Genomic DNA, 25,162 nt, shown 5'->3' with positions numbered 1-25,162 from the left:
TAAGCATTGAGATATCACATCTCTGCTATCGGAAGGGTCTCAGGATTGGAATGGGAAGGAGTTGGATATCCCATCTCGTTATAGGAAGGGTCTCAGGTTTTGTATTAGAAGCATTGAGATATCACATCTCATGGTATAGGACGGGTCTCAGAATTGGAATGGGAAGGAGTTAGATATCACTTCTCAAGCTATAGGAAGGGTCTCAGGATTGGAATGGGAAGGAGTTGGATATCACATCTCATGCTAAAGGGAGGGTCTCAGGTTTGGAAGGGGAAGGATTTGGATATCACATCGCATGTTATAGGAAGGATCTCAGGTTTGGTATTAGAATCATTGAGATATCACATCTCATGCTATCGGAAGTATCTCAGGTTTGGTATTAGAGGCATTGATATATCACATCTCATGCTATCATAAGGGTCTCAGGATTGGAATGGGAAGGAGTTGGATATCACTTCTCATGCTAAAGGGAGGGTCTCAGGTTTGGAAGGGGAAGGATTTGGATATCACATCACATGTTATAAGAAGGATCTCAGGTTTGGTATTAGAAGCATTGAGATATCACATCTCATGCTATCAGAAGGGTCTCAGGATTGGAATGGGAGGGAGTTGGATATCACATCTCATGCTATAGGAAGGGTCTCAGGTTTGGAACGGGAAGGAGTTGGATATCACATCTCATGTTATAGGAAGAGTCTCAGGTTTGGTATAAGCATTGAGATATCACATCTCTGCAATCGGAAGTGTCTCAGGTTTGGAACGGGAAGGAGTTGGATATCCCATCTCATGTTGTAGGACGGGTCTCAGGTTTGGTATTAGAAGCATTGAGATATCACATCGCATGCTGTAGGAAGGGTCTCAGGATTGGAATGGGAAGGAGTTGGATATTACATCTCATGCTATAGGAAGGGTCTCAGGTTTGGTATAAGCATTGAGATATCACATCTCTGCTATCGGAAGTGTCTCAGGATTGGAATGGGAAGGAGTTGGATAACCCATCTCATGTTATAGGACGGGTCTCAGGTTTGTTATTAGAATCATTGAGATATCATATTGCATGCTGTAGGAAGGGTCTAAGGATTGGAATGGGAAGGACTTGAATATCACATCTCATGCTATAGGTAGGCTCTCAGGTTTGGAAAGGGAAGGAGTTGGATATCACATTTCATGTTAGAGGAAGGATCTCAGGTTTGGTATTAGAGGCATTGAGATATCACATCTCATGCTATAGGAAGGGTCTCAGGATTGGAATGGGAAGGAGTTGGATATCACATTTCATGCTATAGGAAGGGTCTCAGGTTTGGTATAAGCATTGAGATGTCACATCTCATGCTATAGGAAGGGTCTCAGGATTGGAATGGGAAGGAGTTGGATATCACATCTCATGTTATAGGAAGGATCTCAGGTTTGGTATTAGAAGCATTGAGATATCACATCTCATGCTATAGGAAGGGTCTCAGGATTGGAATGGGAAGGAGTTGTATATGACATCTCATGCCATAGGAAGGGTCTCAGGTTTGGTATAAGCATTGAGATATCACATCTCTGCTATCGGAAGGGTCTCAGGATTGGAATGGGAAGGAGTTGGATATCCCATCTCATGTTATAGGAAGAGTCTCAGGTTTGGTATTAGAAGCATTGAGATATCACATCTGATGCTATAGGAAGTGTCTCAGGATTGGAATGGGAAGGAGTTTGATATCACATCTCATGCCATGTATGGGTCTCAGGTTTTGTAGAAGCATTGGGATATCACATCTCATGCTATCGGAAGGGTATCAGGATTGGATTTGGAAGGAGTTGGATATCCGATCTCATGTTATAGGAAGGGTCTCAGGATTGGAATGGGAAGGACTTGGATATCACATCTCATGCTATAGGAAGGCTCTCAGGTTTGGAAGGGGAAGGAGTTGGATATCACATTTCATGTTAGAGGTAGGATCTCAGGTTTGGTATTAGAGGCATTGAGATATCACATATCATGCTATCAGAAGGGTCTCAGGATTGGAATGGGAAGGAGTTGGATATCACATCTCATGCTAAAGGGAGGGTCTCAGGTTTGGAAGGGGAAGGATTTGGATATCACGTCTCATGTTATAGGAAGGATCTCAGGTTTGGTATTAGAAGCATTGAGATATCACATCTCATGCTATCGGAAGGATCTCAGGTTTGGTATTAGAGGCATTGAGATATCACATCTCATGCTAAAGGGAGGGTCTCAGGTTTGGAAGGGGAAGGATTTGGATATCACATCTCTTGTTATAGGAAGGATCACAGGTTTGGTATTAGAAGCATTGAGATATCACATCTCATGCTATCGGAAGGGTCTCAGGATTGGAATGGGAAGGAGTTGGATATCACATCTCATGCTAAAGGGAGGGTCTCAGGTTTGGAAGGGGAAGGATTTGGATATCACATCTCATGTTATAGGAAGGATCTCAGGTTTGGTATTAGAGGCATTGAGATATCACATCTCATGCTATCTATCATAAGGGTCTCAGGATTGGAATGGGAAGGAGTTGGATATCACATCTCATGCTAAAGGGAGGGTCTCAGGTTTGGAAGGGGAAGGATTTGGATATCACATCACATGTTATAAGAAGGATCTCAGGTTTGGTATTAGAAGCATTGAGATATCACATCTCATGCTATCGGAAGGGTCTCAGGATTGGAACGGGAAGGAGTCGGATATCACATCTCATGCTATAGGAAGGCTCTCAGGTTTGGAAGGGGAAAGAGTTGGATATCACATTTCATGTTAGAGGTAGGATCTCAGGTTTGGTATTAGAGGCATTGAGATATCACATCTCATGCTATCAGAAGGGTCTCAGGATTGGAATGGGAAGGAGTTGGATATCACATCTCATGCTAAAGGGAGGGTCTCAGGTTTGGAAGGGGAAGGATTTGGATATCACGTCTCATGTTATAGGAAGGATCTCAGGTTTGGTATTAGAAGCATTGAGATATCACATCTCATGCTATCGGAAGGATCTCAGGTTTGGTGGTTTGGTATTAGAGGCATTGAGATATCACATCTCATGCTAAAGGGAGGGTCTCAGGTTTGGAAGGGGAAGGATTTGGATATCACATCTCTTGTTATAGGAAGGATCACAGGTTTGGTATTAGAAGCATTGAGATATCACATCTCATGCTATCGGAAGGGTCTCAGGATTGGAATGGGACGGAGTTGGATATCACATCTCATGCTAAAGGGAGGGTCTCAGGTTTGGAAGGGGAAGGATGTGGATATCACATTTCATGTTAGAGGTAGGATCTCAGGTTTGGTATTGGAGGCATTGAGATATCACATCTCATGCTATCAGAAGGGTCTCAGGATGGGAATGGGAAGGAGTTGGATATCACATCTCATGCTAAAGGGAGGGTCTCAGGTTTGGAAGGGGAAGGATTTGGATATCACATCTCATGTTATCGGAAGGATCTCAGGTTTGGTATTAGAAGCATTGAGATATCACATCTCATGCTATAGGAAGGGTCTCAGGTTTGGTATTAGAAGCATTGAGATATCAAGTCTCATGGTATAGGAAGGGTCTCAGAATTGGAATGGGAAGGAGTTGGATATCTCAAGCTATAGGAAGGGTCTCAGGATTGGAATGGGAAGGGGTTTGATATCACAACTCATGCCATAGTATGGGTCTCAGGTTTGGTAGAAACATTGGGATATCACATCTCATGCTATCGGAAGGGTATCAGGATTTGATTTGAAAGGAGTTGGATATCCCATCTCATGCTATAGGAAGGGTCTCAGGTTGGAATGGGAAGGAGTTGGATATCACATCTCATGTTATAGGAAGGGTCCCAGGATTGGAATGGGAAGGACTTGGATATCATATCTCATGCTATAGGAAGGCTCTCAGGTTTGGAAGGGGAAGGAGTTGGATATCACATTTCATGTTAGAGGAAGGATCTCAGGTTTGGTATTAGAGGCATTAAGATATCACATCTCATGTTATAGGAAGGGTCTCACGTTTGGTATAAGCATTGAGATATCACATCTCATGCTATAGGAAGGGTCTCAGGATTGGAATGGGACGGAGTTGTATATGACATCTCATGCCATAGGAAGGGTCTCAGGTTTGGAATAAGCATTGAGATATCACATCTCATGCTATAGGAAGGGTCTCAGGATTGGAATGGGACGTACTTGGATATCACATCTCATGCTATAGGGAGGGTCTCAGGTTTGGAAGGGGAAGGATTTGGATATCACATCGCATGTTATAGGAAGGATCTCAGGTTTGGTATTAGAAGCATTGAGATATCACATCTCATGCTATCGGAAGGGTCTCAGGAATGGAACGGGAAGGAGTCGGATATCACATCTCATGCTATAGGAAGGCTCTCAGGTTTGCAAGGGGAAAGAGTTGGATATCACATTTCATGTTAGAGGTAGGATCTCAGGTTTGGTATTAGAGGCATTGAGATATCACATCTCATTCTATCAGAAGGGTCTCAGGATTGGAATGGGAAGGAGTTGGATATCACATCTCATGCTAAAGGGAGGGTCTCAGGTTTGGAAGGGGAAGGATTTGGATATCACGTCTCATGTTATAGGAAGGATCTCAGGTTTGGTATTAGAAGCATTGAGATATCACATCTCATGCTATCGGAAGGATCTCAGGTTTGGTGGTTTGGTATTAGAGGCATTGAGATATCACATCTCATGCTATCAGAAGGGTCTCAGGATTGGAATGGGAAGGAGTTGGATATCACATCTCATGCTAAAGGGAGGGTCTCAGGTTTGGAAGGGGAAGGATTTGGATATCACATCTCTTGTTATAGGAAGGATCACAGGTTTGGTATTAGAAGCATTGAGATATCACATCTCATGCTATCGGAAGGGTTTCAGGATTGGAACGGGACGCAGTTGGATATCACATCTCATGCTAAAGGGAGGGTCTCAGGTTTGGAAGGGGAAGGATGTGGATATCACATTTCATGTTAGAGGTAGGATCTCAGGTTTGGTATTGGAGGCATTGAGATATCACAGCTCATGCTATCAGAAGGGTCTCAGGATGGGAATGGGAAGGAGTTGGATATCACATCTCATGCTAAAGGGAGGGTCTCAGGTTTGGAAGGGGAAGGATTTGGATATCACATCTCATGTTATCGGAAGGATCTCAGGTTTGGTATTAGAAGCATTGAGATATCACATCTCATGCTATAGGAAGGGTCTCAGGTTTGGTTTTAGAAGCATTGAGATATCAAGTCTCATGCTATAGGATGGGTCTCAGGATTGGAATGGGAAGGGGTTTGATATCACAACTCATGTCATAGTATGGGTTTCAGGTTTGGTAGAAACATTGGGATATCACATCTCATGCTATCGGAAGGGTATCAGGATTTGATTTGGAAGGAGTTGGATATCCCATCTCATGCTATAGGAAGGGTCTCAGGTTGGAATGGGAAGGAGTTGGATATCACATCTCATGTTATAGGAAGGGTCCCAGGATTGGAATGGGAAGGACTTGGATATCATATCTCATGCTATAGGAAGGCTCTCAGGTTTGGAAGGGGAAGGAGCTGGATATCACATTTCATGTTAGAGGAAGGATCTCAGGTTTGGTATTAGAGGCATTAAGATATCACATCTCATGTTATAGGAAGGGTCTCACGTTTGGTATAAGCATTGAGATATCACATCTCATGCTATAGGAAGGGTCTCAGGATTGGAATGGGAAGGAGTTGGATATCACATCTCAAGCTATAGGAAGGGTCTCACGTTTGGTATAAGCATTGAGATATCACATCTCATGCTATAGGAAGGGTCTCAGGATTGGAATGGGAAGGTGTTGGATATCACATCTCATGTTATAGGAAAGATCTCAGGTTTGGTATTAGAAGCATTGCGACATCACATCTCATGTTATAGGAAGGGTCTCAGGATTGGAATGGGAAGAAGTTGGCTATCACATCTCATGCTATAGGAAGGGTCTCAGGTTTGGTATAAGCATAGAGATATCACATCTCATGCTATAGGAAGGGTCTCAGGATTGGAATGGGAAGGAGTTGTATATGACATCTCATGCCATAGGAAGGGTCTCAGGTTTGGAATAAGCATTGAGATATCACATCTCATGCTATAGGAAGGGTCTCAGGATTGGAATGGGACGGACTTGGATATCACATCTCATGCTATAGGGAGGGTCTCAGGTTTGGAAGGGGAAGGATTTGGATATCACATCGCATGTTATAGGAAGGATCTCAGGTTTGGTAAGGGAAGGAGTTGGATATCACATTTCATGTTAGAGGTAGGATCTCAGGTTTGGTATTAGAGGCATTGAGGTATCACATCTCATGCTATCAGAAGGGTCTCAGGATTGGAATGGGAAGGAGTTGGATATCACATCTCATGCTAAAGGGAGGGTCTCAGGTTTGGAAGGGGAAGGATTTGGATATCACATCACATGTTATAGGAAGGATCTCAGGTTTGGTATTAGAATCATTGAGATATCACATCTCATGCTATCGGAAGTATCTCAGGTTTGGTATTAGAGGCATTGAGATATCACATCTCATGCTATCATAAGGGTCTCAGGATTGGAATGGGAAGGAGTTGGATATCACTTCTCATGCTAAAGGGAGGGTCTCAGGTTTGGAAGGGGAAGGATTTGGATATCACATCACATGTTATAAGAAGGATCTCAGGTTTGGTATTAGAAGCATTGAGATATCACATCTCATGCTATCAGAAGGGTCTCAGGATTGGAATGGGAAGGAGTTGGATATCACATCTCATGCTATAGGAAGGGTCTCAGGTTTGGAACGGGAAGGAGTTGGATATCACATCTCATGTTATAGGAAGAGTCTCAGGTTTGGTATAAGCATTGAGATATCACATCTCTGCAATCGGAAGTGTCTCAGGATTGGGATGGGAAGGAGTTGGATATCACATCTCATGCTATAGGAAGGGTCTCAGGTTTGGAACGGGAAGGAGTTGGATATCCCATCTCATGTTATAGGACGGGTCTCAGGTTTGGTATTAGAAGCATTGAGATATCACATCGCATGCTGTAGGAAGGGTCTCAGGATTGGAATGGGAAGGAGTTGGATATTACATCTCATGCTATAGGAAGGGTCTCAGGTTTGGTATAAGCATTGAGATATCACATCTCTGCTATCGGAAGTGTCTCAGGATTGGAATGGGAAGGAGTTGGATATCCCATCTCATGTTATAGGACGGGTCTCAGGTTTGTTATTAGAATCATTGAGATATCATATTGCATGCTGTAGGAAGGGTCTAAGGATTGGAATGGGAAGGACTTGAATATCACATCTCATGCTATAGGTAGGCTCTCAGGTTTGGAAAGGGAAGGAGTTGGATATCACATTTCATGTTAGAGGAAGGATCTCATGGTTGGTATTAGAGGCATTGAGATATCACATCTCATGCTATAGGAAGGGTCTCAGGATTGGAATGGGAAGGAGTTGGATATCACATTTCATGCTATAGGAAGGGTCTCAGGTTTGGTATAAGCATTGAGATGTCACATCTCATGCTATAGGAAGGGTCTCAGGATTGGAATGGGAAGGAGTTGGATATCACATCTCATGTTATAGGAAGGATCTCAGGTTTGGTATTAGAAGCATTGAGATATCACATCTCATGCTATAGGAAGGGTCTCAGGATTGGAATGGGAAGGAGTTGTATATGACATCTCATGCCATAGGAAGGGTCTCAGGTTTGGTATAAGCATTGAGATATCACATCTCTGCTATCGGAAGGGTCTCAGGATTGGAATGGGAAGGAGTTGGATATACCATCTCAGGTTATAGGAAGAGTCTCAGGTTTGGTATTAGAAGCATTGAGATATCACATCTGATGCTATAGGAAGTGTCTCAGGATTGGAATGGGAAGGAGTTTGATATCACATCTCATGCCATGTGTGGGTCTCAGGTTTTGTAGAAGCATTGGGATGTCACATCTCATGAAATCGGAAGGGTATCAGGATTGGATTTGGAAGGAGTTGGATATCACATCTCATGTTATAGGAAGGGTCTCAGGATTGGAATGGGAAGGACTTGGATATCACATCTCATGCTATAGGAAGGCTCTCAGGTTTGGAAGGGGAAGGAGTTGGATATCACATTTCATGTTAGAGGTAGGATCTCAGGTTTGGTATTAGAGGCATTGAGATATCACATATCATGCTATCAGAAGGGTCTCAGGATTGGAATGGGAAGGAGTTGGATATCACATCTCATGCTAAAGGGAGGATCTCAGGTTTGGAAGGGGAAGGATTTGGATATCACGTCTCATGTTATAGGAAGGATCTCAGGTTTGGTATTAGAAGCATTGAGACATCACATCTCATGCTATCGGAAGGATCTCAGGTTTGGTATTAGAGGCATTGAGATATCACATCTCATGCTAAAGGGAGGGTCTCAGGTTTGGAAGGGGAAGGATTTGGATATCACATCTCTTGTTATAGGAAGGATCACAGGTTTGGTATTAGAAGCATTGAGATATCACATCTCATGCTATCGGAAGGTTCTCAGGATTGGAATGGGAAGGAGTTGGATATCACATCTCATGCTAAAGGGAGGGTCTCAGGTTTGGAAGGGGAAGGATTTGGATATCACATCTCATGTTATAGGAAGGAACTCAGGTTTGGTATTAGAGGCATTGAGATATCACATCTCATGCTATCTATCATAAGGGTCTCAGGATTGGAATGGGAAGGAGTTGGATATCACATCTCATGCTAAAGGGAGGGTCTCAGGTTTGGAAGGGGAAGGATTTGGATATCACATCACATATTATAAGAAGGATCTCAGGTTTGGTATTAGAAGCATTGAGATATCACATCTCATGCTATCGGAAGGGTCTCAGGATTGGAACGGGAAGGAGTCGGATATCACATCTCATGCTATAGGAAGGCTCTCAGGTTTGGAAGGGGAAAGAGTTGGATATCACATTTCATGTTAGAGGTAGGATCTCAGGTTTGGTATTAGAGGCATTGAGATATCACATCTCATGCTATCAGAAGGGTCTCAGGATTGGAATGGGAAGGAGTTGGATATCACATCTCATGCTAAAGGGAGGGTCTCAGGTTTGGAAGGGGAAGGATTTGGATATCACGTCTCATGTTATAGGAACGATCTCAGGTTTGGTATTAGAAGCATTGAGATATCACATCTCATGCTATCGGAAGGATCTCAGGTTTGGTGGTTTGGTATTAGAGGCATTGAGATATCACATCTCATGCTAAAGGGAGGGTCTCAGGTTTGGAAGGGGAAGGATTTGGATATCACATCTCATGTTATCGGAAGGATCTCAGGTTTGGTATTAGAAGCATTGAGATATCACATCTCATGCTATCGGAAGGGTCTCAGGATTGGAATGGGACGGAGTGGGATATCACATCTCATGCTAAAGGGAGGGTCTCAGGTTTGGAAGGGGAAGGATGTGGATATCACATTTCATGTTAGAGGTAGGATCTCAGGTTTGGTATTGGAGGCATTGAGATATCACATCTCATGCTATCAGAAGGGTCTCAGGATGGGAATGGGAAGGAGTTGGATATCACATCTCATGCTAAAGGGAGGGTCTCAGGTTTGGAAGGGGAAGGATTTGGATATCACATCTCATGTTATCGGAAGGATCTCAGGTTTGGTATTAGAAGCATTGAGATATCACATCTCATGCTATAGGAAGGGTCTCAGGTTTGGTATTAGAAGCATTGAGATATCAAGTCTCATGGTATAGGAAGGGTCTCAGAATTGGAATGGGAAGGAGTTGGATATCTCAAGCTATAGGATGGGTCTCAGGATTGGAATGGGAAGGGGTTTGATATCACATCTCATGCTATAGGAAGGGTCTCAGGATTGGAATGGGAAGGAGTTGGATATCACATCTCAAGCTATAGGAAGGGTCTCACGTTTGGTATAAGCATTGAGATATCACATCTCATGCTATAGGAAGGGTCTCAGGATTGGAATGGGAAGGTGTTGGATATCACATCTCATGTTATAGGAAAGATCTCAGGTTTGGTATTAGAAGCATTGCGACATCACATCTCATGTTATAGGAAGGGTCTCAGGATTGGAATGGGAAGAAGTTGGCTATCACATCTCATGCTATAGGAAGGGTCTCAGGTTTGGTATAAGCATAGAGATATCACATCTCATGCTATAGGAAGGGTCTCAGGATTGGAATGGGAAGGAGTTGTATATGACATCTCATGCCATAGGAAGGGTCTCAGGTTTGGAATAAGCATTGAGATATCACATCTCATGCTATAGGAAGGGTCTCAGGATTGGAATGGGACGGGCTTGGATATCACATATCATGCTATAGGGAGGGTCTCAGGTTTGGAAGGGGAAGGATTTGGATATCACATCGCATGTTATAGGAAGGATCTCAGGTTTGGTAAGGGAAGGAGTTGGATATCACATTTCATGTTAGAGGTAGGATCTCAGGTTTGGTATTAGAGGCATTGAGGTATCACATCTCATGCTATCAGAAGGGTCTCAGGATTGGAATGGGAAGGAGTTGGATATCACATCTCATGCTAAAGGGAGGGTCTCAGGTTTGGAACGGGAAGGATTTGGATATCACATCACATGTTATAGGAAGGATCTCAGGTTTGGTATTAGAATCATTGAGATATCACATCTCATGCTATCGGAAGTATCTCAGGTTTGGTATTAGAGGCATTGAGATATCACATCTCATGCTATCATAAGGGTCTCAGGATTGGAATGGGAAGGAGTTGGATATCACTTCTCATGCTAAAGGGAGGGTCTCAGGTTTGGAAGGGGAAGGATTTGGATATCACATCACATGTTATAAGAAGGATCTCAGGTTTGGTATTAGAAGCATTGAGATATCACATCTCATGCTATCAGAAGGGTCTCAGGATTGGAATGGGAAGGAGTAGGATATCACATCTCATGCTATAGGAAGGGTCTCAGGTTTGGAACGGGAAGGAGTTGGATATCACATCTCATGTTATAGGAAGAGTCTCAGGTTTGGTATAAGCATTGAGATATCACATCTCTGCAATCGGAAGTGTCTCAGGATTGGAATGGGAAGGAGTTGGATATCACATCTCATGCTATAGGAAGGGTCTCAGGTTTGGAACGGGAAGGAGTTGGATATCACATCTCATGTTATAGGAAGAGTCTCAGGTTTGGTATATGCATTGAGATATCACATCTCTGCAATCGGAAGTGTCTCAGGATTGGGATGGGAAGGAGTTGGATATCACATCTCATGCTATAGGAAGGGTCTCAGGTTTGGAACGGGAAGGAGTTGGATATCCCATCTCATGTTATAGGACGGGTCTCAGGTTTGGTATTAGAAGCATTGAGATATCACATCGCATGCTGTAGGAAGGGTCTCAGGATTGGAATGGGAAGGAGTTGGATATTACATCTCATGCTATAGGAAGGGTCTCAGGTTTGGTATAAGCATTGAGATATCACATCTCTGCTATCGGAAGTGTCTCAGGATTGGAATGGGAAGGAGTTGGATATCCCATCTCATGTTATAGGACGGGTCTCAGGTTTGTTATTAGAATCATTGAGATATCATATTGCATGCTGTAGGAAGGGTCTAAGGATTGGAATGGGAAGGACTTGAATATCACATCTCATGCTATAGGTAGGCTCTCAGGTTTGGAAAGGGAAGGAGTTGGATATCACATTTCATGTTAGAGGAAGGATCTCAGGTTTGGTATTAGAGGTATTGAGATATCACATCTCATGCTATAGGAAGGGTCTCAGGATTGGAATGGGAAGGAGTTGGATATCACATCTCATGCTATAGGAAGGGTCTCAGGTGTGGGATAAGCATTGAGATGTCACATCTCATGCTATAGGAAGGGTCTCAGGATTGGAATGGGAAGGAGTTGGATATCACATCTCATGTTATAGGAAGGATCTCAGGTTTGGTATTAGAAGCATTGAGATATCACATCTCATGCTATAGGAAGGGTCTCAGGATTGGAATGGGAAGGAGTTGTATATGACATCTCATGCCATACGAAGGGTCTCAGGTTTGGTATAAGCATTGAGATATCACATCTCTGCTATCGGAAGGGTCTCAGGATTGGAATGGGAAGGAGTTGGATATCCCATCTCATGTTATAGGAAGAGTCTCAGGTTTGGTATTAGAAGCATTGAGATATCACATCTGATGCTATAGGAAGTGTCTCAGGATTGGAATGGGAAGGAGTTTGATATCACATCTCATGCCATGTATGGGTCTCAGGTTTTGTAGAAGCATTGGGATATCACATCTCATGCTATCGGAAGGGTATCAGGATTGGATTTGGAAGGAGTTGGATATCACATCTCATGTTATAGGAAGGGTCTCAGGATTGGAATGGGAAGGACTTGGATATCACATCTCATGCTATAGGAAGGCTCTCAGGTTTGGAAGGGGAAGGAGTTGGATATCACATTTCATGTTAGAGGTAGGATCTCAGGTTTGGTATTAGAGGCATTGAGATATCACATCTCATGCTATCAGAAGGGTCTCAGGATTGGAATGGGAAGGAGTTGGATATCACATCTCATGCTAAAGGGAGGGTCTCAGGTTTGGAAGGGGAAGGATTTGGATATCACATCTCATGTTATAGGAAGGATCTCAGGTTTGGTATTAGAAGCACTGAGATATCACATCTCATGCTATCGGAAGGATCTCAGGTTTGGTATTAGAGGCATTGAGATATCACATCTCATGCTATCAGAAGGGTCTCAGGATTGGAATGGGAAGGAGTCGGATATCACATCTCATGCTAAAGGGAGGGTCTCAGGTTTGGAAGTGGAAGGATTTGGATATCACATCTCATGTTATAGGAAGGATCTCAGGTTTGGTATTAGAAGCATTGAGATATCACATCTCATGCTATAGGAAGGGTCTCAGGATTGGAATGGGAAGGAGTTGGATATCACATCTCAAGCTATAGAAAGGGTCTCAGGATTGGAATGGGAAGGAGTTGGATATCACATCTCAAGCTATAGTAAGGGTCTCAGGATTGGAATGGGAAGGAGTTGGATATCACATCTCATGCTATAGGAAGGGTCTCAGGTTTGGTATTAGCATTGAGATATCCCATCTCATGCTATAGGAAGGGTCTCAGGTTTGGAATCGGAAGGAGTTGTATATGACATCTCATGCCATAGGTAGGGTCTCAGGTTTGGTATAAGCATTGAGATATCACATCTCTGCTATCGGAAGGGTCTCAGGATTGGAATGGGAAGGAGTTGGATATCCCATCTCGTTATAGGAAGGGTCTCAGGTTTTGTATTAGAAGCATTGAGATATCACATCTCATGGTATAGGACGGGTCTCAGAATTGGAATGGGAAGGAGTTAGATATCACTTCTCAAGCTATAGGAAGGGTCTCAGGATTGGAATGGGAAGGAGTTGGATATCACATCTCATGCTAAAGGGAGGGTCTCAGGTTTGGAAGGGGAAGGATTTGGATATCACATCGCATGTTATAGGAAGGATCTCAGGTTTGGTATTAGAATCATTGAGATATCACATCTCATGCTATCGGAAGTATCTCAGGTTTGGTATTAGAGGCATTGATATATCACATCTCATGCTATCATAAGGGTCTCAGGATTGGAATGGGAAGGAGTTGGATATCACTTCTCATGCTAAAGGGAGGGTCTCAGGTTTGGAAGGGGAAGGATTTGGATATCACATCACATGTTATAAGAAGGATCTCAGGTTTGGTATTAGAAGCATTGAGATATCACATCTCATGCTATCAGAAGGGTCTCAGGATTGGAATGGGAGGGAGTTGGATATCACATCTCATGCTATAGGAAGGGTCTCAGGTTTGGAACGGGAAGGAGTTGGATATCACATCTCATGTTATAGGAAGAGTCTCAGGTTTGGTATAAGCATTGAGATATCACATCTCTGCAATCGGAAGTGTCTCAGGTTTGGAACGGGAAGGAGTTGGATATCCCATCTCATGTTGTAGGACGGGTCTCAGGTTTGGTATTAGAAGCATTGAGATATCACATCGCATGCTGTAGGAAGGGTCTCAGGATTGGAATGGGAAGGAGTTGGATATTACATCTCATGCTATAGGAAGGGTCTCAGGTTTGGTATAAGCATTGAGATATCACATCTCTGCTATCGGAAGTGTCTCAGGATTGGAATGGGAAGGAGTTGGATAACCCATCTCATGTTATAGGACGGGTCTCAGGTTTGTTATTAGAATCATTGAGATATCATATTGCATGCTGTAGGAAGGGTCTAAGGATTGGAATGGGAAGGACTTGAATATCACATCTCATGCTATAGGTAGGCTCTCAGGTTTGGAAAGGGAAGGAGTTGGATATCACATTTCATGTTAGAGGAAGGATCTCAGGTTTGGTATTAGAGGCATTGAGATATCACATCTCATGCTATAGGAAGGGTCTCAGGATTGGAATGGGAAGGAGTTGGATATCACATTTCATGCTATAGGAAGGGTCTCAGGTTTGGTATAAGCATTGAGATGTCACATCTCATGCTATAGGAAGGGTCTCAGGATTGGAATGGGAAGGAGTTGGATATCACATCTCATGTTATAGGAAGGATCTCAGGTTTGGTATTAGAAGCATTGAGATATCACATCTCATGCTATAGGAAGGGTCTCAGGATTGGAATGGGAAGGAGTTGTATATGACATCTCATGCCATAGGAAGGGTCTCAGGTTTGGTATAAGCATTGAGATATCACATCTCTGCTATCGGAAGGGTCTCAGGATTGGAATGGGAAGGAGTTGGATATCCCATCTCATGTTATAGGAAGAGTCTCAGGTTTGGTATTAGAAGCATTGAGATATCACATCTGATGCTATAGGAAGTGTCTCAGGATTGGAATGGGAAGGAGTTTGATATCACATCTCATGCCATGTATGGGTCTCAGGTTTTGTAGAAGCATTGGGATATCACATCTCATGCTATCGGAAGGGTATCAGGATTGGATTTGGAAGGAGTTGGATATCCGATCTCATGTTATAGGAAGGGTCTCAGGATTGGAATGGGAAGGACTTGGATATCACATCTCATGCTATAGGAAGGCTCTCAGGTTTGGAAGGGGAAGGAGTTGGATATCACATTTCATGTTAGAGGTAGGATCTCAGGTTTGGTATTAGAGGCATTGAGATATCACATATCATGCTATCAGAAGGGTCTCAGGATTGGAATGGGAAGGAGTTGGATATCACATCTCATGCTAAAGGGAGGGTCTCAGGTTTGGAAGGGGAAGGATTTGGATATCACGTCTCATGTTATAGGAAGGATCTCAGGTTTGGTATTAGAAGCATTGAGATATCACATCTCATGCTATCGGAAGGATCTCAGGTTTGGTATTAGAGGCATTGAGATATCACATCTCATGCTAAAGGGAGGGTCTCAGGTTTGGAAGGGGAAGGATTTGGATATCACATCTCTTGTTATAGGAAGGATCACAGGTTTGGTATTAGAAGCATTGAGATATCACATCTCATGCTATCGGAAGGGTCTCAGGATTGGAATGGGAAGGAGTTGGATATCACATCTCATGCTAAAGGGAGGGTCTCAGGTTTGGAAGGGGAAGGATTTGGATATCACATCTCATGTTATAGGAAGGATCTCAGGTTTGGTATTAGAGGCATTGAGATATCACATCTCATGCTATCTATCATAAGGGTCTCAGGATTGGAATGGGAAGGAGTTGGATATCACATCTCATGCTAAAGGGAGGGTCTCAGGTTTGGAAGGGGAAGGATTTGGATATCACATCACATGTTATAAGAAGGATCTCAGGTTTGGTATTAGAAGCATTGAGATATCACATCTCATGCTATCGGAAGGGTCTCAGGATTGGAACGGGAAGGAGTCGGATATCACATCTCATGCTATAGGAAGGCTCTCAGGTTTGGAAGGGGAAAGAGTTGGATATCACATTTCATGTTAGAGGTAGGATCTCAGGTTTGGTATTAGAGGCATTGAGATATCACATCTCATGCTATCAGAAGGGTCTCAGGATTGGAATGGGAAGGAGTTGGATATCACATCTCATGCTAAAGGGAGGGTCTCAGGTTTGGAAGGGGAAGGATTTGGATATCACGTCTCATGTTATAGGAAGGATCTCAGGTTTGGTATTAGAAGCATTGAGATATCACATCTCATGCTATCGGAAGGATCTCAGGTTTGGTGGTTTGGTATTAGAGGCATTGAGATATCACATCTCATGCTAAAGGGAGGGTCTCAGGTTTGGAAGGGGAAGGATTTGGATATCACATCTCTTGTTATAGGAAGGATCACAGGTTTGGTATTAGAAGCATTGAGATATCACATCTCATGCTATCGGAAGGGTCTCAGGATTGGAATGGGACGGAGTTGGATATCACATCTCATGCTAAAGGGAGGGTCTCAGGTTTGGAAGGGGAAGGATGTGGATATCACATTTCATGTTAGAGGTAGGATCTCAGGTTTGGTATTGGAGGCATTGAGATATCACATCTCATGCTATCAGAAGGGTCTCAGGATGGGAATGGGAAGGAGTTGGATATCACATCTCATGCTAAAGGGAGGGTCTCAGGTTTGGAAGGGGAAGGATTTGGATATCACATCTCATGTTATCGGAAGGATCTCAGGTTTGGTATTAGAAGCATTGAGATATCACATCTCATGCTATAGGAAGGGTCTCAGGTTTGGTATTAGAAGCATTGAGATATCAAGTCTCATGGTATAGGAAGGGTCTCAGAATTGGAATGGGAAGGAGTTGGATATCTCAAGCTATAGGAAGGGTCTCAGGATTGGAATGGGAAGGGGTTTGATATCACAACTCATGCCATAGTATGGGTCTCAGGTTTGGTAGAAACATTGGGATATCACATCTCATGCTATCGGAAGGGTATCAGGATTTGATTTGAAAGGAGTTGGATATCCCATCTCATGCTATAGGAAGGGTCTCAGGTTGGAATGGGAAGGAGTTGGATATCACATCTCATGTTATAGGAAGGGTCCCAGGATTGGAATGGGAAGGACTTGGATATCATATCTCATGCTATAGGAAGGCTCTCAGGTTTGGAAGGGGAAGGAGTTGGATATCACATTTCATGTTAGAGGAAGGATCTCAGGTTTGGTATTAGAGGCATTAAGATATCACATCTCATGTTATAGGAAGGGTCTCACGTTTGGTATAAGCATTGAGATATCACATCTCATGCTATAGGAAGGGTCTCAGGATTGGAATGGGACGGAGTTGTATATGACATCTCATGCCATAGGAAGGGTCTCAGGTTTGGAATAAGCATTGAGATACCACATCTCATGCTATAGGAAGGGTCTCAGGATTGGAATGGGACGTACTTGGATATCACATCTCATGCTATAGGGAGGGTCTCAGGTTTGGAAGGGGAAGGATTTGGATATCACATCGCATGTTATAGGAAGGATCTCAGGTTTGGTAAGGGAAGGAGTTGGATATCACATTTCATGTTAGAGGTAGGATCTCAGGTTTGGTATTAGAAGCATTGCGACATCACATCTCATGTTATAGGAAGGGTCTCAGGATTGGAATGGGAAGAAGTTGGCTATCACATCTCATGCTATAGGAAGGGTCTCAGGTTTGGTATAAGCATTGAGATATCACATCTCATGCTATAGGAAGGGTCTCAGGATTGGAATGGGAAGGAGTTGTATATGACATCTCATGCCATAGGAAGGGTCTCAGGTTTGGAATAAGCATTGAGATATCACATCTCATGCTATAGGAAGGGTCTCAGGATTGGAATGGGACGGACTTGGATATCACATCTCATGCTATAGGGAGGGTCTCAGGTTTGGAAGGGGAAGGATTTGGATATAACATCGCATGTTATAGGAAGGATCTCAGGTTTGGTAAGGGAAAGAGTTGGATATCACATTTCATGTTAGAGGTAGGATCTCAGGTTTGGTATTAGAGGCATTGAGGTATCACATCTCATGCTATCAGAAGGGTCTCAGGATTGGAATGGGAAGGAGTTGGATATCACATCTCATGCTAAAGGGAGGGTCTCAGGTTTGGAAGGGGAAGGATTTGGATATCACATCGCATGTTATAGGAAGGATCTCAGGTTTGGTATTAGAATCATTGAGATATCACATCTCATGCTATCGGAAGTATCTCAGGTTTGGTATTAGAGGCATTGAGATATCACATCTCATGCTATCACAAGGGTCTCAGGATTGGAATAGGAAGGAGTTGGATATCACTTCTCATGCTAAAGGGAGGGTCTCAGGTTTGGAAGGGGAAGGATTTGGATATCACATCACATGTTATAAGAAGGATCTCAGGTTTGGTATTAGAAGCATTGAGATATCACATCTCATGCTATCAGAAGGGTCTCAGGATTGGAATGGGAAGGAGTTGGATATCACATCTCATGCTATAGGAAGGGTCTCAGGTTTGGAACGGGAAGGAGTTGGATATCACATCTCATGTTATAGGAAGAGTCTCAGGTTTGGTATATGCATTGAGATATCACATCTCTGCAATCGGAAGTGTCTCAGGATTGGGATGGGAAGGAGTTGGATATCACATCTCATGCTATAGGAAGGGTCTCAGGTTTGGAACGGGAAGGAGTTGGATATCCCATCTCATGTTATAGGACGGGTCTCAGGTTTGGTATTAGAAGCATTGAGATATCACATCGCATGCTGTAGGAAGGGTCTCAGGATTGGAATGGGAAGGAGTTGGATATTACATCTCATGCTATAGGAAGGGTCTCAGGTTTGGTATAAGCATTGAGATATCACATCTCTGCTATCGGAAGTGTCTCAGGATTGGAATGGGAAGGAGTTGGATATCCCATCTCATGTTATAGGACGGGTCTCAGGTTTGTTATTAGAATCATTGAGATATCATATTGCATGCTGTAGGAAGGGTCTAAGGATTGGAATGGGAAGGACTTGAATATCACATCTCATGCTATAGGTAGGCTCTCAGGTTTGGAAAGGGAAGGAGTTGGATATCACATTTCATGTTAGAGGAAGGATCTCAGGTTTGGTATTAGAGGTATTGAGATATCACATCTCATGCTATAGGAAGGGTCTCAGGATTGGAATGGGAAGGAGTTGGATATCACATCTCATGCTATAGGAAGGGTCTCAGGTGTGGGATAAGCATTGAGATGTCACATCTCATGCTATAGGAAGGGTCTCAGGATTGGAATGGGAAGGAGTTGGATATCACATCTCATGTTATAGGAAGGATCTCAGGTTTGGTATTAGAAGCATTGAGATATCACATCTCATGCTATAGGAAGGGTCTCAGGATTGGAATGGGAAGGAGTTGTATATGACATCTCATGCCATACGAAGGGTCTCAGGTTTGGTATAAGCATTGAGATATCACATCTCTGCTATCGGAAGGGTCTCAGGATTGGAATGGGAAGGAGTTGGATATCCCATCTCATGTTATAGGAAGAGTCTCAGGTTTGGTATTAGAAGCATTGAGATATCACATCTGATGCTATAGGAAGTGTCTCAGGATTGGAATGGGAAGGAGTTTGATATCACATCTCATGCCATGTATGGGTCTCAGGTTTTGTAGAAGCATTGGGATATCACATCTCATGCTATCGGAAGGGTATCAGGATTGGATTTGGAAGGAGTTGGATATCACATCTCATGTTATAGGAAGGGTCTCAGGATTGGAATGGGAAGGACTTGGATATCACATCTCATGCTATAGGAAGGCTCTCAGGTTTGGAAGGGGAAGGAGTTGGATATCACATTTCATGTTAGAGGTAGGATCTCAGGTTTGGTATTAGAGGCATTGAGATATCACATCTCATGCTATCAGAAGGGTCTCAGGATTGGAATGGGAAGGAGTTGGATATCACATCTCATGCTAAAGGGAGGGTCTCAGGTTTGGAAGGGGAAGGATTTGGATATCACATCTCATGTTATAGGAAGGATCTCAGGTTTGGTATTAGAAGCACTGAGATATCACATCTCATGCTATCGGAAGGATCTCAGGTTTGGTATTAGAGGCATTGAGATATCACATCTCATGCTATCAGAAGGGTCTCAGGATTGGAATGGGAAGGAGTCGGATATCACATCTCATGCTAAAGGGAGGGTCTCAGGTTTGGAAGTGGAAGGATTTGGATATCACATCTCATGTTATAGGAAGGATCTCAGGTTTGGTATTAGAAGCATTGAGATATCACATCTCATGCTATAGGAAGGGTCTCAGGATTGGAATGGGAAGGAGTTGGATATCACATCTCAAGCTATAGAAAGGGTCTCAGGATTGGAATGGGAAGGAGTTGGATATCACATCACAAGCTATAGTAAGGGTCTCAGGATTGGAATGGGAAGGAGTTGGATATCACATCTCATGCTATAGGAAGGGTCTCAGGTTTGGTATTAGCATTGAGATATCCCATCTCATGCTATAGGAAGGGTCTCAGGTTTGGAATCGGAAGGAGTTGTATATGACATCTCATGCCATAGGTAGGGTCTCAGGTTTGGTATAAGCATTGAGATATCACATCTCTGCTATCGGAAGGGTCTCAGGATTGGAATGGGAAGGAGTTGGATATCCCATCTCGTTATAGGAAGGGTCTCAGGTTTTGTATTAGAAGCATTGAGATATCACATCTCATGGTATAGGACGGGTCTCAGAATTGGAATGGGAAGGAGTTAGATATCACTTCTCAAGCTATAGGAAGGGTCTCAGGATTGGAATGGGAAGGAGTTGGATATCACATCTCATGCTAAAGGGAGGGTCTCAGGTTTGGAAGGGGAAGGATTTGGATATCACATCGCATGTTATAGGAAGGATCTCAGGTTTGGTATTAGAATCATTGAGATATCACATCTCATGCTATCGGAAGTATCTCAGGTTTGGTATTAGAGGCATTGAGATATCACATCTCATGCTATCATAAGGGTCTCAGGATTGGAATGGGAAGGAGTTGGATATCACTTCTCATGCTAAAGGGAGGGTCTCAGGTTTGGAAGGGGAAGGATTTGGATATCACATCACATGTTATAAGAAGGATCTCAGGTTTGGTATTAGAAGCATTGAGATATCACATCTCATGCTATCAGAAGGGTCTCAGGATTGGAATGGGAGGGAGTTGGATATCACATCTCATGCTATAGGAAGGGTCTCAGGTTTGGAACGGGAAGGAGTTGGATATCACATCTCATGTTATAGGAAGAGTCTCAGGTTTGGTATAAGCATTGAGATATCACATCTCTGCAATCGGAAGTGTCTCAGGATTGGGATGGGAAGGAGTTGGATATCACATCTCATGCTATAGGAAGGGTCTCAGGTTTGGAACGGGAAGGAGTTGGATATCCCATCTCATGTTATAGGACGGGTCTCAGGTTTGGTATTAGAAGCATTGAGATATCACATCGCATGCTGTAGGAAGGGTCTCAGGATTGGAATGGGAAGGAGTTGGATATTACATCTCATGCTATAGGAAGGGTCTCAGGTTTGGTATAAGCATTGAGATATCACATCTCTGCTATCGGAAGTGTCTCAGGATTGGAATGGGAAGGAGTTGGATATCCCATCTCATGTTATAGGACGGGTCTCAGGTTTGTTATTAGAATCATTGAGATATCATATTGCATGCTGTAGGAAGGGTCTAAGGATTGGAATGGGAAGGACTTGAATATCACATCTCATGCTATAGGTAGGCTCTCAGGTTTGGAAAGGGAAGGAGTTGGATATCACATTTCATGTTAGAGGAAGGATCTCCGGTTTGGTATTAGAGGCATTGAGATATCACATCTCATGCTATAGGAAGGGTCTCAGGATTGGAATGGGAAGGAGTTGGATATCACATTTCATGCTATAGGAAGGGTCTCAGGTTTGGTATAAGCATTGAGATGTCACATCTCATGCTATAGGAAGGGTCTCAGGATTGGAATGGGAAGGAGTTGGATATCACATCTCATGTTATAGGAAGGATCTCAGGTTTGGTATTAGAAGCATTGAGATATCACATCTCATGCTGTAGGAAGGGTCTCAGGATTGGAATGGGAAGGAGTTGTATATGACATCTCATGCCATAGGAAGGGTCTCAGGTTTGGTATAAGCATTGAGATATCACATCTCTGCTATCGGAAGGGTCTCAGGATTGGAATGGGAAGGAGTTGGATATCCCATCTCATGTTATAGGAAGAGTCTCAGGTTTGGTATTAGAAGCATTGAGATATCACATCTGATGCTATAGGAAGTGTCTCAGGATGGGAATGGGAAGGAGTTTGATATCACATCTCATGCCATGTATGGGTCTCAGGTTTTGTAGAAGCATTGGGATATCACATCTCATGCTATCGGAAGGGTATCAGGATTGGATTTGGAAGGAGTTGGATATCACATCTCATGTTATAGGAAGGGTCTCAGGATTGGAATGGGAAGGACTTGGATATCACATCTCATGCTATAGGAAGGCTCTCAGGTTTGGAAGGGGAAGAAGTTGGATATCACATTTCATGTTAGAGGTAGGATCTCAGGTTTGGTATTAGAGGCATTGAGATATCACATATCATGCTATCAGAAGGGTCTAAGGATTGGAATGGGAAGGAGTTGGATATCACATCTCATGCTAAAGGGAGGGTCTCAGGTTTGGAAGGGGAAGGATTTGGATATCACGTCTCATGTTATAGGAAGGATCTCAGGTTTGGTATTAGAAGCATTGAGATATCACATCTCATGCTATCGGAAGGATCTCAGGTTTGGTATTAGAGGCATTGAGATATCACATCTCATGCTAAAGGGAGGGTCTCAGGTTTGGAAGGGGAAGGATTTGGATATCACATCTCTTGTTATAGGAAGGATCACAGGTTTGGTATTAGAAGCATTGAGATATCACATCTCATGCTATCGGAAGGGTCTCAGTATTGGAATGGGAAGGAGTTGGATATCACATCTCATGCTAAAGGGAGGGTCTCAGGTTTGGAAGGGGAAGGATTTGGATATCACATCTCATGTTATAGGAAGGATCTCAGGTTTGGTATTAGAGGCATTGAGATATCACATCTCATGCTATCTATCATAAGGGTCTCAGGATTGGAATGGGAAGGAGTTGGATATCACATCTCATGCTAAAGGGAGGGTCTCAGGTTTGGAAGGGGAAGGATTTGGATATCACATCACATGTTATAAGAAGGATCTCAGGTTTGGTATTAGAAGCATTGAGATATCACATCTCATGCTATCGGAAGGGTCTCAGGATTGGAACGGGAAGGAGTCGGATATCACATCTCATGCTATAGGAAGGCTCTCAGGTTTGGAAGGGGAAAGAGTTGGATATCACATTTCATGTTAGAGGTAGGATCTCAGGTTTGGTATTAGAGGCATTGAGATATCACATCTCATGCTATCAGAAGGGTCTCAGGATTGGAATGGGAAGGAGTTGGATATCACATCTCATGCTAAAGGGAGGGTCTCAGGTTTGGAAGGGGAAGGATTTGGATATCACGTCTCATGTTATAGGAAGGATCTCAGGTTTGGTATTAGAAGCATTGAGATATCACATCTCATGCTATCGGAAGGATCTCAGGTTTGGTGGTTTGGTATTAGAGGCATTGAGATATCACATCTCATGCTATCAGAAGGGTCTCAGGATTGGAATGGGAAGGAGTTGGATATCACATCTCATGCTAAAGGGAGGGTCTCAGGTTTGGAAGGGGAAGGATTTGGATATCACATCTCTTGTTATAGGAAGGATCACAGGTTTGGTATTAGAAGCATTGAGATATCACATCTCATGCTATCGGAAGGGTTTCAGGATTGGAACGGGACGGAGTTGGATATCACATCTCATGCTAAAGGGAGGGTCTCAGGTTTGGAAGGGGAACGATGTGGATATCACATTTCATGTTAGAGGTAGGATCTCAGGTTTGGTATTGGAGGCATTGAGATATCACATCTCATGCTATAGGAAGGGTCTCAGGTTTGGTATTAGAAGCATTGAGATATCAAGTCTCATGCTATAGGATGGGTCTCAGGATTGGAATGGGAAGGGGTTTGATATCACAACTCATGCCATAGTATGGGTCTCAGGTTTGGTAGAAACATTGGGATATCACATCTCATGCTATCGGAAGGGTATCAGGATTTGATTTGGAAGGAGTTGGATATCCCATCTCATGCTATAGGAAGGGTCTCAGGTTGGAATGGGAAGGAGTTGGATATCACATCTCATGTTATAGGAAGGGTCCCAGGATTGGAATGGGAAGGACTTGGATATCATATCTCATGCTATAGGAAGGCTCTCAGGTTTGGAAGGGGAAGGAGTTGGATATCACATTTCATGTTAGAGGAAGGATCTCAGGTTTGGTATTAGAGGCATTAAGATATCACATCTCATGTTATAGGAAGGGTCTCACGTTTGGTATAAGCATTGAGATATCACATCTCATGCTATAGGAAGGGTCTCAGGATTGGAATGGGAAGGAGTTGGATATCACATCTCAAGCTATAGGAAGGGTCTCACGTTTGGTATAAGCATTGAGATATCACATCTCATGCTATAGGAAGGGTCTCAGGATTGGAATGGGAAGGTGTTGGATATCACATCTCATGTTATAGGAAAGATCTCAGGTTTGGTATTAGAAGCATTGCGACATCACATCTCATGTTATAGGAAGGGTCTCAGGATTGGAATGGGAAGAAGTTGGCTATCACATCTCATGCTATAGGAAGGGTCTCAGGTTTGGTATAAGCATAGAGATATCACATCTCATGCTATAGGAAGGGTCTCAGGATTGGAATGGGAAGGAGTTGTATATGACATCTCATGCCATAGGAAGGGTCTCAGGTTTGGAATAAGCATTGAGATATCACATCTCATGCTATAGGAAGGGTCTCAGGATTGGAATGGGACGGACTTGGATATCACATCTCATGCTATAGGTAGGGTCTCAGGTTTGGAAGGGGAAGGATTTGGATATCACATCGCATGTTATAGGAAGGATCTCAGGTTTGGTAAGGGAAGGAGTTGGATATCACATTTCATGTTAGAGGTAGGATCTCAGGTTTGGTATTAGAGGCATTGAGGTATCACATCTCATGCTATCAGAAGGGTCTCAGGATTGGAATGGGAAGGAGTTGGATATCACATCTCATGCTAAAGGGAGGGTCTCAGGTTTGGAAGGGGAAGGATTTGGATATCACATCACATGT

This window comes from Ambystoma mexicanum, chromosome 4q (assembly GCF_040938575.1).
Source record: "Ambystoma mexicanum isolate Mex_15411 chromosome 4q, UKY_AmexF1_1, whole genome shotgun sequence".
NCBI lineage: Eukaryota > Metazoa > Chordata > Amphibia > Caudata > Ambystomatidae > Ambystoma > Ambystoma mexicanum.
Note: the sequence above shows the minus strand (reverse complement) of the source record.